Source organism: Gavialis gangeticus, unplaced genomic scaffold (assembly GCF_001723915.1).
Source record: "Gavialis gangeticus isolate Ggan-Ray unplaced genomic scaffold, GavGan_comp1, whole genome shotgun sequence".
In the NCBI taxonomy this organism is placed as follows: domain Eukaryota; kingdom Metazoa; phylum Chordata; order Crocodylia; family Gavialidae; genus Gavialis; species Gavialis gangeticus.
Genome location: NW_017729032.1, coordinates 99202379 through 99203367, shown reverse-complemented (window position 1 = coordinate 99203367; position 989 = coordinate 99202379).

Below are 989 nucleotides of genomic sequence, written 5' to 3'. Positions count from 1 at the left end.
TCTACAAGGTCTCTTCTGACCCTACTTCTATGATTCTATGTTGGCTACAAATTAAAGTCCAGATCCCATGTGGGCTTAAGCTTTAATGACTCAGCATGTGATAAAGTACAACTTGTCTCCAGTTTCTGAGGTTGCTAATTAGACTAAGGAAACAATCTGACCTAGCATCATACCTTTATATACTAATCATGGCCAGATATTTACAATTCTTCTAAAACCATTTTTTTTTAAAGATAAATCTTATAAGTTCTTCCTAGGAAAAATTCTCTACTTCAGTAGAAATTCTTCTGGTGTGCAGTCTAAAAGATTGAAGTATAAGAAAGCATACATATAGATTAATATTCATTTCAGGTATGCTCATTCTTTTAAAATTACCTGGGCACTTTCCATGGTTAGCAGTATGGAATCAAGTCTCTAACTATCCACTTAGAACATCTCAGAGAAGGGCATTTGAATAACTTTTTTATCCTATCTGAACTCTAGTTAGGTTTAAAACTTGATTCCTGGAGAATTTTTATTTTCTACTAAAGCAAGTATTTATGCTGAATGGACATATTTTTCCACAGTTTCATGTGCACACTCATAGTCATTAGTTGTGCTTCCTCTAAAATGGTCACTCTGGAAAACCAAAAAAACATAAATGTGATGCTAAATGTACCATGTATATATTGCATGGGGATGTGGGAAAAGGCTGAGTGGCTTTAACCGTAGCAAAACAAGTGCTATATTTGAACACAGATTAGGAAGCCTAAGGCAGACAGTCTACCAAGAGCAAATGTGCAGAAATATTCTCTTTGCAGTGGGAAAGAGCAGCAGTAGATGATGGCAATTTAACAACTGTGGATGAGAATAGTAACTGGGCAGTGAGTTAAAACAGGGAACAGGTTGAACTTAAACTGAGAACATCTGTCTTGTTAGGGCTCAATTAGGATGATGGGTTTATTACTTGTAGGGTCTACACTCCAGTTCCAATTCTAAGGGTTAGATCA